Consider the following 16095-nt stretch of genomic DNA (forward strand, 5'->3'; position numbering starts at 1 on the left):
ACCCAGCATCCTCCACCCGCCTGACTCGTGGGAGGTGGAATGGAGAATAGTTCAGGTGTGCGCGCTCAGGTGAGCGGCGCGCCCCGGGCCAGTAGCCGGGGACCAGGGACCAGGGACCAGGGAAGGCCAGCGTCTGGCCCGGAGGAGCACAATGCCGCGGGTGAGTGTCCCCAGTGGAACCCGTACTCCACTGAGCCCTGGTCTCTTGGCCACTAGCCTGGCGGGCTGAGGTTTAAGCTGGCGGGGAGGCTCTGAGCTCAGGGGATGGGGCAGCGGGTCTGGTCTGCGGCTTCAAGCTCCTTAGGTTTAGTCTGAGTGTTTGGGCGGCTGCGGAATGGTGATCTAGTTCCTTGCTACTACAGCGCTCCGGAAGGGGGGGATTCAAGTTAGAAAGCGACCGTTCAGATTTTTTCAAGTCCCTCTCTCTGGGTCCAGACCCATGGTCCCAAAGGCTGGGACTACAGAAAACTTTTGCGACTAAGTGAAGACCTCCTAAGGCACCCGCGGTGCGGTTCTGCCCGAGTTGCAACATTCGTTTAATTGGCGTTAATTAGAATACTCCATTGGTGAAAAAGTCAGTCTGGATTTGGGTCTTTGACTTCATATCCCTTGTTTTCGCGTTCGTAAATAGTGGTGATAGAATATGACAAAAGTACACCGTTGGGGAATTTTTTGGTCAAGTTCAAGAAGTAGCACCGTTACCTCTGTCTAGACTTCAAAGTGGACTTTAAAATACTGTGTGTCTCACACTTTCCAATTCCATTGTGAGGGTGAAGTGAGCAGGGAACATGGAGTTTTTTAATGTGGTGGTAAGGTGTTGCAAAACCAGGGCTTGTTTCCTGAAAAAAAAAAAATATATAGAGCTGAGACAATTATCAAAGTTTCTGGACATTTCTCTTGTGGTTTGATTCTTGAAATTTTCAGTATGGGAGCCCTTCGGTGTTGTTTAAATTTGTACGGAAAACAGACTCCTGAGTAGAGACCCTTTGTTTAGTTTGTACTTTGCAACCTGACATTTGACAATGGTTGGTTCTAAACAGTTGTGCTTTATTGGCACGATGGAGTTTGGCTTTTTTTTTTTTTTTTGTAAACTTGTTCAATTAGGATGCACTTTGCTGGTAATCTTCGTGCTGTATTTGTAAAGTTTTGTTTTGAAATGCTGTTTTACTCTGACCTGAAAGAAGTGGAACGTACAGTTAAAATTTTGTGTTGAGGGAAACAATAGAAGGCTTAAAAAAAAACTTTGAAGTGGGATTCTTTGAATGTTTAAGTCTTTTTTTTTTGCACAAGCTGCTTTCTTGGTAAAGACTGTTTCTTGTTCTTTGTGTGGGTGAGTTCCAGCCCCTTCCCTGTTCCCCAGGGGCCATCAGCACAATGGTCCCTTCAGTTCTCAAGCCAGAAGCAGAGAAATGTATCCTTTCCTGAATCTCCCCCATCCAGTGTATCCACGCTGCTGGTCAGTTTTCACCGTCAGCCACCCTGAGCGCCCTAGGCTGCAGGATCCTGTGCCTTAGTGCTGTGCTGGATGTAAGCAGCCAGAAATGAACCAAGCTCAAGCAGTGCTTGCCCACATGATTGTGGCAGAGTCAGGGAGGCAGGTTCCCAGCCAAGAGGAATTAGGTGTCAGAATGGGAAAGCTTTGGAGATGCAAGGAGGCACTAGCTTCCTTTACAACAGGTAGCCCTGGAAGATCTACCTGACAAACTGAGATGGGGAGGAACCAGTCACAGGGAAAGGGGCAGGGAGACTGCAGCCTGGCCTTGGAGCAGTTGTGCTGGGAAGGGCTTGGCTTATCCGAGGACTCGGCAGCAAGGGAGGGTTGACCTAGATGTCAGCCAGAGATCAGACCACGCAGAGACCTGCAGATGACAGCCAAAGGTTTAGGTTGATTCTGAGAGGAGGGACAGCCATGGTAGAGTTTTCAGCAGGCAGGACTGGGGCTGCCAGGTAGAGGATAGGAGTTGCAGGATAGGAGGTAGAGGATGAGAGTAGGAGGCCCCGCTGGGTGCTCTCCGGAGGTTTGACCTCAGCTCCAGGCATCCTTTAGAGGTGATAGTTAAGAATGTTACACAAGTGTATGTACTTAAAACAGGTCTTGGATAATGTTTAGTTGGAAAACAAATCAATCTCAAAGTGGCCAATTTGTGAATTCATCAGCTTCCATTGTTTGTAATGGAATTTTAATTTTTTTCTACTAGGATCATTTGTGTGACTTTATGAGCATTTTAGGGTTATAAGATTGCCAGCATTGCTAAGAATTTTCACCTGTAGGATCACATGTTTCCAGTCAAGTGGGTCTCCAACTTTAGGGTGTGTCAGCATCACGGGACAGGCTCTCTGCTGCCTTTGAGTATTAACAAGCCGAGAAACTTCGATCACTTGTTACGTGATTGCCTCCTATTCAACACTGTTCCATGCTGACCTCTATTTCACATTGAATTATTACAGATAATATGAACTAGAGATATTATAGAATGTTCTGGGGTGAGGAGTAATTTGCACACTGTTGCCTTTCCAGCTTCAGTCACTCATTACCGATGCATTTGATGGTAATAGATTTCAGAAAATCAAAGAATACTTTGAACAGAAAGAGAGCCATTCCCCTCAAAAATACAGTCGTCTGCTCTTACAAAAGCTTGATAGCTCCATCAATAAGGCAAGTATGTTTTGCTTTCTGGTGTGCCCAAAGTACCTGCGTTGAACTGCCGACGTGAGTGGTGACGCAGTGTGGGCTCCTGCCTAGGAGCTGGATGAGCATGCCTTTGGGCATATCTCCCTGCTGCTCACCTGTGTTCGGCAGTTCTTCATGGATGGTCCTGAAGAAGATGAGCCTTTACTAATTCAGCAGGGACTGATCCCAAAGATAAGTGTCACCTTGTCACTGCTTGAAGCTCTGGGTAACCTGAAGGATTAGGGTGGGTTTAGTTGTGTTACATTATTCTGTCCCATGGAGACCAAATCAGAGAAGAAATCAGTATCCCGACTTTGCCACATCTGTATCCCCACTTTGCCACATCTGTATCCCCTCTTTGCCACATCTGTATCCCCTCTTTGCCACATCTGTATCCCTACTTTGCTACATCTGTATCCCCACTTTGCCACATCTGTATCCCCACTTTGCTACATCTGTATTCAACAAATATATGGTGGGGAGGGAGATGGAATGGTGACAAAAAATAGTTTTTGACGGGGAGAGCTGGAGTGGTGACCAAGGTATTTTATTTTTAAAAAAGATTTTTTTTATTGCGAAGATTTACAGAGAGAAGGAAAGACAGAAAGATCTTCCATCCGATGGTTCACTCCCCAAATGGCCATAATGACCAGAGCTAAGCTGATCCGAAGCCAGGAGCCAGGAACTTCTTCTGGGTCTCCCATGCAGGTGCAAGGTCCCAAGGCTTTGGGCTGTTCTGTACTGCTTTCCCAGGCCACAAGCAGGGAGCTAATGGGAAGTGGAGCAGTCAGGATACCACCCAGCACCCTTATGGGATCCTGGTGGTTGCAAGGCCAGGATGTAACCACTGAGCTATCACACTATGCTGAACCGAGGTATTTTAAAGCATAGCTTCATGGGATAGTGGACAGTGCTTGCCACCTTCTGTAATGCCAAGCACGGGCACCAATTTGCTCGACTTCCAATCCAGCTACCTGCTAATGTGTTTGGGAAAAGCAGCAGAAGATGGCCCAAGTGTTTGGGCCACTGCACCCCATTGTGGGAAACCAGGGTCCAGTTCTAGCTTTGCCAGCGCAGCAGCTTTCTGGGGGTGGGAGGGGGGGAGAGAAGCAAGGAAAAGGAGCTATTTTCTCAGAGAGAGAGAGAGAGAGCTGTCCGTGTGTGTGTGTGTGTGTGTGTGTCCCTGCTTCTGTTACTCTTTCAAATTTTGTTTTTTTGTTTTTTTTTTTAAGAACTGACCTCTCTCAGTTGAGGTCACTTCTTGAGGGGAGGTCCTGGGGTAAGTTGGATCACATTAACATAAAAGAGCATGGAATTTTAATCATGAATTTAAGGATGGAGAAAATATAGTTTCAGAAGACAGATGATTCAATTCTTTTGATTTTTCGACATCATCGCACCAAAAATGTTTCTCTGAGCTTTGAATTAAACATACCATTTTGTTTCCTTTAACGCACTAAAGGACTCAGTAATATTTTTTATAGACAGTGGATGATTTGGAACATAATTATGTTTCTTGCTGTTGGGATACCACTTGCAATTCTAAATTTTAATATTTGTTGCAAAGGTGAGGAGGTTGCAGACCATTGTGGACTTTTGATTAGGATGGAGAGGGTTGGGTTTGGGGGGCAGTGGGATGGCTGAGAAAAATGTTCCTGCCTTCCTTCCTCTGTCCACAGGGGAAGAGGGTTGGAAGAGTAGAGAGAGAAGGTGTGCCACTCCTTGCCAGGCTACAGTGGTGCCAAGGGATGGAGATGGTTGTTGGCTGTCTCCTTAGGGACCCTGATGGGGGTGCAGGGGAGAGAGAATGTCCTGAGGGAGTTATTTCTCTTGGCTTCTTGCACAAGAGGTGAGAAATTCTAAGGTCTCTTGGCTGCCCGCATCTACCTCAGTGTGCCCACAGACTTAGGCATTCATGCATTTGGAAGGCAAAGTGCCAGAGGGGACACAAAGAAAGATGTTTCATCTGTTGATTGATACCACTACAGCCAGCGCTGGACCAGGGCAAAAGCAGGAGCTGGGAATCCCTGCTGGGTCTCCCAAGCAGGTGGCACTTGGTCCATCCTCTGCTGCTTTCCCAGGTGTAGTGACAGGGAGACAGGGGAAGCAGAACAGTTGGGATGCCAGCACCGCAGGTAGTGGCTTAACCCAGTGTGCCACAGCTCTAGACCCCCAGGTGATTGAATCTAAAGTGAAGGTTTTTCTGATGTAAATGCAGGAAATGTCTCAGACCTTGCCTATGTTACAGTCACCAGTCACGTGGAGAGAGTTAACCATTGCCTGGGCTCTGTCACCAGCAATTTTGATTTCCTGGGTCTGGGATCAGGGAATTTTCAGATAGTGCCAAATTTTCCCAGTTCCTATTGAGGCTTGTTTGTGATGTTCAGCAGGGTGCTTGATTCTGAAATGCAGTGTTCAAGGCTCTGTAAGGAGCTGTTTATCCAAACTCCTGCTCAGCAAGAGCCGTTTTCTCTTCTGACCTGTCTCAGCAAAAAATGGTCTTCAGATGGCCTTTGCTTTATTGAGTAAATATATTCTAGGAAGGTGACAGAAGTTTTGTTTGTTTTTTCTGACTTACTGATGTTTTTGTTGGAAATGGAGATTTGCAGAGAGAAGGACAGCTGGAGACCCAGAAGCAGCTCCTGGTTTCCAAATGGCTCAGTTTCTGCTGTTGGGGCTATTTGGGGAGTGAACCCACAGTTGGAAGATTTTTCTTTCTGTCTCTCCTTCTCTCCATGTCTCCTTTTTAATAAAAATAAGTCTTTTTTTTAAAGTTTGTTATAAATTATTCCCATCCTAGCAACTTAATATGAAATCAAATATATATTTCTATGAAAAGCCAAACCTTGTTTTAGCCAGCTGTGTTTGACCTAAGAAAGGTAGCCAGGCCTGGGCCCATCGAGTGCCATCAGGGTGGCACTGGGTGGAGCCGTTCCCAGTTCTGCATCTCCGTTGACAGGTTGCTTTCTGCACGTTTGCCCCTGTGTTGGGAAGATCCGTTGAGCTCAGTCCTGTTTGCCAGTCCCTTCTGGAGCTTTCTGGCATCCATCCTGGCTAAGTCTTCAATTCCTGCTGAGAACCCGAGAGCTTAGGAGGCTCCTGGAGGTTTCTGGCTCCATCATGAGTCTTTCGCATGGCAGATGTGAGAGCCAGGCCTACCTGGACATGTGCAGGGAAGAGGAGCTTTAGTCCCATTCTGGTCGCCTGAGAAAATCTCCTAGAGAATTTTCATTGACTAGGCTGCAATTACTCAGTCCTGTGTGGTTCCATCTGCCTTTTCTGTCTCGGCTACATAGTTTCCTGGTTTGAGAGGATGACAGGATTTCTGACCATGGAAGACCTGGTCTCAGATGTATCTCTGATCAGTGCGACAGAAGACTTCCTGGACACTGCTATGGTAAGGCTCTGGGGAACTTCACTGTGCATGCCCCCTTGGAAGTGGACAGGAATAGCAAAGCTTCATCCAGGTCTCTTCCATGGGTGCAGGAGCCCAAGCACCTGGGCCACCCTTTGCTGCTTTCCCAGGCGCAATCGCAGGGAGCTGAATCAGAAGTGGAGCAGCCAGGACTCAGAACAGCTGCCATCCAGGAGGCCACTCTGTAGGTGATGGGGGAGCATGCTACACCACAGTGCTGGCCCCTCGAGGTTATTTTCAAAGCCTGAATTTCTGTAAGATGTGCGTTTCGTGAAAAGACTTTATTATCAGAGTATCATTTAAAGAATAACTGTACATCAACACACATGTCCGTGTTAAAAGAAAAATGGCTTATTTACATATGTACAAATAGCCACTTGCTCATTGTATGCAGGAGGCTGAGGTTCATGTAAGCTTTCTCGAAAGTTCTTTAAGGGCACCCTCTGCCTATGAGGGCACCCTCTACTAACATGAACGTTACAGTTTAGAATGCTGCTTTAGAATAATAGCTGAAACCTTTCTTTTTATTAGGTTATTTCCAGATGCAGTAGATAAGGTAAGTCTATTATTAGCTACCAATTGGCTACCTATTTTAATTAATATTACAATACAGAGACTATCGAAAGTGGGGTTAAATATATTTGAATTTATTGAGAAAGCATATGATAGTGTTGAAATACATTTTGTTGTGAAAACCTGTTTATTTGCCTGGTTGTGTTTGTAGTTGCTGCTGTCGCTAAATGGCTGCTAAGCTTTGTTCAAGTCGTGAAAAACCAGGTTGGTCATTGCACACCAGCAGCATGGTCAGTGCTGTGATTCCCACTGAGGCAGCACCAGGGGCTGGTAGGTCCTGAGAGGATGGATTGGGAAGTTTGGCCGTCTCAGCTCTCCTGTTTCTGGGTAATCTCTTTGGCATGTGGCCACTGAAGTGCCATCTGCCACAAAGCCCTCCTCATGCCACCACAGTTACTCAAACCTAGAGGCAGACCAAGAGGAAAACCAGGCCATTGTAGCTGTTGCTGACTTGACCTGAATTTGCTTTGGCTGCTTTCCTCCTTAAAGAGTATAAAGGTAAGGATTCTAGAAAAGGAAACTGGGGACTAGGTGGTTGATTTTTTTTTTTTTCCAACGTGGCTCACAGAAAAGACAATTTTGATACTTTCAGTTATTATGAACTCCAAGGTATATTTAAAACATTGGACCATTTCAGAAACTGGGGACCTCTTGCAACAGATACATTTTTTGTTTGATACACCTTTTTGATTTTCATGTTCAAGAGTGGTTATTGACGATGTCTGGTCACGGGGGATTTCAGACTTGTTACCAGCTGTGCTGTGTTTGTCAGAGGTCTTCATCTGTCAGTGGACTCCACATATCTTCAAGTTAATTTTTTTTTGTGAACTTCATAAATGATAATTGTGGTCTTTAAAAATTGGCAGAAAAAGTATTTTCCATTGTGTATTTGGACATTTGTAGCCCCAATATTCATGTAAAGAGACTTGGAGTGAGTGGACAGTTGGAGAATGAACCAACTGATGAGAGCACTTTCACACTGCTGCTATCTGCTTCTCTGTCAGACTAAACCCTTGCACAATCTTAATTTTTATTGTAATACACAAATGTAAGAAGCATATGGAAATAACAGGAAATTGTGGGGCCAGTGTAGTGGCTCAACACACTAACCCTTCACCTGCAAGCACCAAATTCCCATGCGGGCACTGTCCCAGCTGTTCCATTTCCTATTTAGCTCCTTATTTATGCCCTGGAAAAGCAACAGATGATGGCCCAAAGCCTTAGTATCCTGCACCTACATGAGAGACCTGGAAGAAGCTCTTGGCTCCGTATTGGATTAGCTCAGGCACTTGTGGCCTTTTGGAAGGTAAACCAGTAGATGGAGAGACAGAGTGAAAGATCTTCCTTCTCTCTGTAAGTCTGCCTTTCCAATGGAAAAAATATGTACGTATATATTTAAAAGCCAGAAGCTAGGAGTTTCTTCTGGGTCTTCCATGTGGATGCAGAGTCCCAAGGCTTTGGGCCATTCTCTGCTGCTTTCCCTGGCCATAAGCAGAGAGCTGGATGGGAAGTGGAGTAGCCAGCACATGAACCAATGCATATATGGGATGCTGGCAATTGGAGGTAGAGGATTAGGCAGTTGAGCCATAGCACTGGCCTCAAAATAAGTATTTTGGAAAAACAAAAGGAAACTAGGGAGAATCAAGATGGCAGAATAGGGTAAGGACATGTTTTAACAGAGAAACATTAGTCAATGTTAAGCAGAGAGGACACATTCCAGGAAATAAGAGAAGGCAGAATGACAGCAGAGGAGCACCTGGAGAGTGACAGACACAGGAAAGCAGCATATACAACAGTGTGGTGTGGCAGTGACTGATACCCTAGCAGCACTCAGCCAGCGGTGACCTGAACTGCACCTGCAGTGAGAACTCAACTGGCAACAAGGTGGGAAGGGGCGTTTCCCCAGAGATCAGGAGGTGAACCCAAAGAACTGCCTGTCTGCTGATCTGTTGGATTTCACCAGGAGCAGAAACAGAGTGGCAGGTTCCAGACAGGCAGTGTGGGAACAACATGGACTTCAGGGCCTAGTCTGCCTGCTAGAGCCAAAGCAGGCAGCATTTTGTATAGGAAGGCAAAGGCTGTGATAGGACAGCACTGTGCATGCACTGAGCTGGGATGAACTCATTCTGGCTCAGTGAACTGTAAAAATGTGGCATCCTACAGGTTCCACCCAAGACAGGTCTACTTAGAACTCAGTCCTGACTACCAGCAGATCAAGAACTCTAGTAGTGACACATCAGGTGCAAATCTGAACAGTGTGGAAAAACTTTACAACTGCAGTGACAACAGTGAACTGTGCATGTGCAGAGCTGGGAGAGAACTCACTGAGCTCAGTGCATTGCACGGGTCCCACAGGAAAATAATACCAACTATGGCATATGGGTCAAAACAGGTCTGTGTGGCCCTCAGACCTAACAGCCAATAGGCTCCAGCAAGATTAGCACCACCATCAACCTAGCTATATAGGACACCTGGTGTCTCCCTAATCCTAGGACCTGCTCCAACCGGAAGTGGAAGAAAGGTTGTACAGACAACGATGCAGCCTCAGCACAGTATCACAGAAGGTGGAGAGTGGTGAGCCAGGAGCTGGGGCTGTCTAGACCATGGTAGATGTCTAACATGAGAACCCAGAGTTGGAACTTGGTGGAAAAAGTGGCCCAAGTAACTGCAAACAAAGAGATGTGTGCCAACCACAATAAATAAAATCAAATTGCAGACCTGTGGGTGACAGAGTGTAGAAACCTGTCCCAAGGAAGCAGAAGTACAGTGACCAATAGTAAAAGAGGAGCCACAGTCACAATGAATATTACTGAATACTCTCCTGTAAAGGAGCAAAACCCTTAGCCAACCTCAGAGTTCACTGAGGAAGATATCGAGAAAATGGGGAACACAAAATTCAAAACACTTGTTATGAAACTTCTTATCAACAACAAGAATCATGTAATACTTTAATAGTTTAAGGAATTTAAGGAATATGTCACACTGGAAATGAATCAAATGAAAGCTGATATATCAGAAATGAAAAATGCAGTGGAGTGAATAAAAAGTACAGTGGAGAGTCTCCAAAATAGAATGAAGGAGGCAGAAGAAAGAATCTCAGAATTGGAAGATATTTCTTGTCACCAGAAGGAAACAAGCAAAAAGCTGGAAGCAGAGCTGGGTCAAGCTAAAAAAAATATTTAAGAACTGAAAGACACTATTGAAAGGTCAAGTATAAGAGTTACGTGATTCCCAGAAGGTGCAGAAAGAGAAGTTGGGTTTAAAAATGTATTTAATGGGGCCCGGTGACACGGCCTAGTGGCTAAAGTCCTCGCCTTGAAAGTCCCGGGATCCCATTTGGGCGCCGGTTCTAATCCTGGCAGCTCCACTTCCCATCCAGCTCCCTGCTTGTGGCCTGGGAAAGCAGTTGAGGATGGCCCAAGGCTTTTGGACCCTGCACCTGCGTGGGAGACCTGGAGGAGGTTCCTAGTTCCTGGCATCGGATCGGCATGCACTGGCCATTGCGGCGCACTTGGGGAGTGAAACATCGGATGGAAGATCTTCCTCTCTGTCTCTCCTCCTCTCTGTATATCTGACTTTGTAATAAAATAAATAAATCTTTAAAAAATGTATTTAATGAAATAATCAGGGAAAATTTCCCTAATCTAGAGAAAGAATTGGGAAACAACATCCTGGAGGGACACAGAACTCCCAACAGGCTTGACCAAAAGTGATCTTCACCATGACACATGATAATCAAGCTCTCTTCAATCAAACATAAGGAAAAGACCCTTAAATGTGCACATGAACAAATCAACTGACATATAAAGGAATGCCAATTAAATTCACAGGAGACCTCTCACAGGAAACTCTGCAGGCCAGAAGAGAATGGAGTGACATATTCCAGATTCTAAAAGCAAAAAATAGTTAGCCCAGGATTACCCAGCAAAACTTTCTGTTGTCTTTGCAAATGAAATACAGTTCTTCCACAGTAAAAAGAATAGACCTCTTTCAAAACTGCCCTACAAAGGGTACTTAAAGACGGTCTCTTGACAGAGAAGAGAAATAGCACCCACCAAAATCAAAGGCAAATGTGAAGAACATCTCAGTAAAATAACAACAGTAGACTAAATTAATGCACAACCCATTGCTAAAATGACAGAATCAAATTATCACCTATTCATATTAACCCTGAATGTGAATGGCTTAAACGCATCAATCGAATGTCATAGATTAGCAGACTGGATTATAGAAACAAAACCCATCTATTTGTTGCCTGCAGAAGACATATCACCAAGAAAGATTAACAGAAACTATATCTCATGGATTTTGATTTTTTTTAAATTCCATCTCTTCAAAACAGTTTTTCTTTCCCCTCATTAAATTCTTCAATGACTTATAGATCATACGATAGCATCATTTTGTTAAGGAATATTCTTGATTTTCTTTCTCTTCAACACATTGGTCATTCAGTAGCGTGTTATTTAACTTCATAGCATTGTAAATTTCTATTTCTTCCTGTTGATTTTGTATTGTGGCTTTTCATTTAAGCATATGTATAGTAACTGTAATGGAGACTGTCTTATCCAGATGTGAGGATGCATTGCAGTATGCATCTCTACTTCCAAAGATGGACTCCCAATGAAACTGTTTACTGTATCTTGACAATAGGATGTGGGACTCTCTGCCATTGTCCATGCCCGCAATGATGGACATATGACTGTTTATGAGGAACTGTGCTATAGTAATAATATAGTAGTACTTGTGGGACGAGGGAATTTGGGGAGGGAGTAAGGGAAGTCCTAGGGCCTATGGAACTGTATCAGAAAATGATAACAATAATAGTAGTAATGAGAAATGAAACTGTACAAGGAACTGCACATTCTTAGTTGGTGTAGAAATCAGAAATCAGTTTTGCTTTAGGTATGATGACAGGGAAGAGTCATACTGCTTGTTCCATTTTCCTTCATGGATATCTGCATGATTCATACATATGTGGCCTGGAACTTTTAAATTTATTTGAGTGGTAGAGTTACACACACCAGGGACGGGAGAGAGATCAATTGATTTTCCATGTCCTGAAATGACTACAACAGCTATGTTTGGGCCAGGATAAAGTCAGGAGTCTGGGATTTCCTCTTGGGCCAGCATCTGCTGTCTTCCTAGGTACATTAGCAGGGAGCTGGATCAGAGGCAAAAGAGCTGGGACTAGAACTGGCAAGCTGTTATGAATGCTGGTCTCACAAGGGACCACGTAACTCGCTGTACCAGTGCTCACCCAAGAGGTTTGTTGATTTGAAAGGCAGAGTGACACCTCTTCCATCTGCTGCTTCACTCCCCCATGGTCTCAACTGCCGGGGCTGTTAGCATGAAGCTGGACTGGAAGCAGAGTGGCTGGGATTCCAACGGGCATTCCAGTATGGACCTGAGGTACCAGGGCTTAACTCCTGTGCCACAACACCTGCTGGTAGTGGGTTTAACACAGACTTGATCTTGTCTCATGGCCAGACCTCATCATTCCATGGCTTTTGTAGATTTGCCTTTCCATGTCATTTGGGAGTCATTTCCTTGGTCATTGTTGGCGTCTTATTTTTCCCCTGCCGTTCTTTCCACTGCATCTGTGTTGCTGTTTTCTACTGAGCCTGCACCCGCAGAGTTTGCTGTGGCGTTTCCTGCTTCTGTGTAAGCTGCTGCCTCGTGTGCCAGCTCTGCTGCCATCCTCCTCCTCTTGCTTGCGCTGAATCTGCTGCGGCTTGTCTTCCTCCTGCGGCAGCTGCTGCGCTGCGCTGTTTCTGTTACTGCTGCTGCCTCACCTGCTTTGGTCTCTGCTTTCCTGGTGCCTCTTCTGTGTTTTTTCCCCCTGCTGCTGTTGCCCCTACAGTTGTCAGTTTCTCTTCCTCTCCTTCCTCCTCCTCCCCAGATAGGAGAGGCAGAGCTATCTGCCATCTGTTGATTCACTCCCAGAATTTCCAGAACAGCTGGGGCTTGGTCTCCCTGGAGGGCAGCAGAAACTCAGTTACCCTGACTGCCTCCCACGGACTGCATGGCAAGGAGTTGAGACCAAGTGCTGTAGGACACGGACACTGTAACCACTAGCTCCCCTAATTCTTTTTGGCACACATTTGATTCTTGTAAAATATGCTTTCAGGGAAAATGCAGATGTTGGATTCCTTCATCCTCAGTTTAGGATTCCTGGTGACAGAAAGGAGGATCAGCCATTCGCTTCAGCAGGAAGTGAGCTGCAAATAGGAAACTAGACAACAAGTGCTCCAGCAGCTTCCAAGAAACTTACGCATGGGTCTCTGTTTTCTTTCTTTCCTGTGAATGCCTTCCCCAATTCTGAGAAGGCCGTGAGGACTTTGAACTTCATTTTGCAAGCTGTACCTCGGGAAGAGAGAAAAAGCCTCCCCTTGTCAGAAAGCATATGTCATCTTAAGTGGCTTTAGCCTCAAGTACGTGGTGTTGTTAAGAGCAACTCTCTTGTGGTGGTGTTGGTTCAGCCTTTCTTCTCACGGATGAGTGCAATCATTTGTGGTTTCGGTGAAGGCTCAGTGCACTTGCCGTGTGTGCTAGATAATGCGGGAGGACCGAGAAAGAGGCAGACTGACTGTGTTCTTGTTTCTTTATGGGTTGTTTGGATTTTTTAAATAGATTTTATTGTTATTGGAAAGCCGGATATACAGAGAGGAGGAGAGACAGAGAGGAAGATCTTCCATCCGATGATTCACTCCCCAAGTGAGCCACAACAGCCGGTGCACACCGATCCGATGCCAGGAAACAGGAACCTCTTCCGGGTCTCCCAAGCAGGTGCAGGGTCCCAAAGCCTTGGGCCGTCCTCGACTGCTTTCCCAGGCCACAAGCAGGGAGCTGGATGGGAAGTGGAGCTGCTGGGAATAGAACCGCCGCCCAAATGGGATCCCGGGACTTTCAAGGCGAGGACTTTAGCCGCTAGGTCACGCCGCCGGGCCCGGGTTGTTTGGATTTTACAAGGCAAGGTGAAATGCTTTATTAGACCATCCATGATTTTTTTCCTTTTGTGTATGTGAGCTCAATCAGTGACTGGGAAGAATGTTGACAGTGCAAGTCCTGGGGCCAGACTGCTTGGCTTCCAATCCTACCTTTGCCACTTCCGTGGGTGGAGTGCAGCTTGAACATTGTCCTTCATGCTGCTTACCTATAGACTGGGGTTGGCAGTAACTTCCCAGTGAAGTTCTTGTGAATGTCAACTGAGACAATCTTACAGTGGCCAGCACGATGCTTTGCAGAGAGCATGGACTCTTAGGTTACCAGCTGTTCGCCACCCCAACAGGCCGTGGAGTTTGCATTGCTTTGAAGTGGTGGAATTTTGGGTGACCTTGCTATGCCTGCATAGTCATTGCAGCGTGAAATTTGGAAGGAAGGATGTCATGTGTGACTGCAGAAAGAGCAAATTTAACACAATATTGTGAAATGTGACTTTAAATGGCTGACAGTGGCAGTCCAACATTTATTGGCTGGGCAGCTGTTACTGGTGAGTTTACCATAGTGTACAGGTGGTGACCAATGATCATCAATGCATTGATGTCATGTTTAACCATGTCACTCATCATTTCTGCACTGGACTTCTCCTCAAAAACAAAACAAACAAAAACACTTTTTTTTTTTTTATTTGACACAGTGAAATCACTATCTTCAAAGTATTTAGAGTTAATATTGATGTTCTGATATCTAATATGTTGAGATTGGAAGATCTCATGTTTTCTCAATTTTCAAATCACAATCCTATGGTCATGCTGCCTTCTTATCTGTGTGTTCAGGAAAGTCTGGAATGTTCTGGACTTTCAGGCACAAGTGAGACCTGCAAGTGTAAAATGAAGTGGTGCTGTTTTAGGGCTGTTTGTTGAGTAGCAACAGATCAATCCACATATGAGGAACTAGGCTATCACAAGATGTTGCAATAAATCTCTTCTTTAAAATGGGAGTTACTGTAACATGGAAGAAAGATTAGTGTCACAGTTGTTAAACTTGACTTGAAATTCTTGATTATATACAGGTAGTTTAAAAGCTTGTGGAAAATGGAATTTAAAAATAGAATGTGTTTTGTTGTGAAAATCTGGAAATTCCATGCATGAATTTTCTTAGAGATTAATTTGTTTATTTGAAAGTTACATAGAAAGAAACACACACACACACCTCTTCCATCCACTGATTTCTCTTCCCACATGGCCACAACAGCTAGGACTGGGCCAGGCTGAAGCCAAGAGCCAGAAGCTTCTTCCAGATCTCCCACATACATAGCAGGGGCCCAGGCACTTGCGGCATCTTCTGCTACTTTCCCCAGATGATCAGTAGGGAGCTGGAGGTTAAGTGGAGCAACTGAGACATGAACGGGTGCCCATAAGGATGCTATAATGCCAGCAATGGTCTTTACCCACTGTACCACAGCACCGTTTCCACAGATTTTTGTAACAGGCACTTTTTTGCAAACTTTAAAAAAAAAATACATTTTTTGAGAGATTAATCAGTGTTCCATCTGCTAATTTATTCCCAAAGTTTGCAATGACCAGGGCTGGAATTTTGGTTTGCTACAAGAGTGGCAGGGGCCCAAGTCATTGGGTCACTTTCTGCTGCTTTGCTAGGCTCTTTAGCAGGAAGCTCGATTGGAAGTGGGGCAGCTAGGACTCAACCTGGTGTCACAGGTAGCAGCTTAACCTGCTGTGTCATAATGCCAGCCCTGCTTCTGGTGAACTTTTTAGACAACTTTCCATATGCAAGAATCTCTTTTTGCTGCCAAGTAAACCTACCCTTTAGTTCTGTTTTCCACCAACTTTTAGGAGTAACCTCATCCAGTGAGAGACTGTGTTCGTTACAGTTTTGACATTACAGTCAGTGAGGGGAATTTGAAGTCATTTCAAACGTACAGATTGATTTTAAAAATATTGTCAGCATGATACACTTGATGTAACTTTGCCACTTGATGTACCTGTCAGTAAATGTGCTTGATTTAAATGTTTCAGGAAAGACTTTGCAAGGACCATCATAATTGTGGGTGGTAAGAATGTAAATATTTACTATATTAAATATTGGGCCCTGGAGGGGATTTTCTAAGCATTTGGGACCCAGGGAGAAGGAAGGATGAATCATGGTCAAACTCTGAAAAGAGGTATTGAGATATGATTTTCAATTTATTTTGAGAGGTACAGACCGAACACTGTAAAGAATCATTAGGAATTGAATATTTATTCACCATGCAACTTTGTTAAATTTTAGTATGTTGGCACATCTACCGTAAATACTCTTTTTGAAAACAAATGGAGTCAAAATGAAGAAGAGTGCCCTGTGTCCTTGTTCCCAGGCCATTTCATTTCTCCTTGACTCACAGTTTTCATGTCTAAGCAACTTTTTCTAAATTTTCTATTTTCATAAGCGCTGAAAATTTTATTTTTTAAATTTAAATTTTAAAAATTAGTTAAAAACA

This window comes from Ochotona princeps, chromosome 1 (genome assembly GCF_030435755.1).
Source record: "Ochotona princeps isolate mOchPri1 chromosome 1, mOchPri1.hap1, whole genome shotgun sequence".
NCBI lineage: Eukaryota > Metazoa > Chordata > Mammalia > Lagomorpha > Ochotonidae > Ochotona > Ochotona princeps.